This window comes from Nicotiana attenuata, unplaced genomic scaffold (genome assembly GCF_001879085.1).
Source record: "Nicotiana attenuata strain UT unplaced genomic scaffold, NIATTr2, whole genome shotgun sequence".
In the NCBI taxonomy this organism is placed as follows: domain Eukaryota; kingdom Viridiplantae; phylum Streptophyta; class Magnoliopsida; order Solanales; family Solanaceae; genus Nicotiana; species Nicotiana attenuata.
In genome coordinates this window covers 38244-39002 of record NW_017675375.1, presented here as the reverse complement: position 1 = coordinate 39002, position 759 = coordinate 38244, and positions in this window count along the sequence as shown.

Sequence of the window (759 nt, the reverse complement as noted above, 5' to 3'; positions counted from 1 at the left end):
AAGTTCCTACTTGGTCTGAGCCTCGTTCGATTAATACCTGGGGCCCCGAGGCCCCGCCCGAACATACCAACAAGTTTGGAATCATACAATGGACTCGCTCGAACTCTCGAAACGCCCAAAACAACATCAAAACTAAGAATCACAGCCCAAACCAATTGAATAAAAAATATGAACGTTAAGTTCTTCAATTTACTCCTAATGCGCCGAAACGTACTTAAACTACTCAGAATGACACCAAATTTTGCGTGCAAGTCTTAAATGATATTACGGAACTATTCCCAGTCTCGAAATATAATTTGAACCTCGATATCACCAAAACCTACTCCAAACCAAATTTAAAGAACTTCAAAACCTTCAAAAAACCAACTTTCACTATTAGGCGCCGAAACGCTCCAGGGTCATCCAAAACCCGATCCGAACATACGCCCAAGTCCGAAATCATTATACAAACCTATTGGAACCGTCAATTCCTGATTCCGAGGTCGTTTACTCAAAATGTTGATCAAAGTCAAACTTAGCCTTTTTAGCCAAATCTCGAACTAACCATCCCCGCAAGTCATAATAAAAGCACCTACGGAAAGTCTTATTTAAGGGGATGGGGTTATAGAAGAAAAATGACCGGTCAGATCGTTACAACTAGGTCTAATATCAGAATGGTCTTGAATCTCTTATTAATAGATTGGGCTTGGTACAGAAACAATGAGATTCAGCTCCAACATATGTTTCTTACTTGAACACTATATCCACTCAAACACAGTT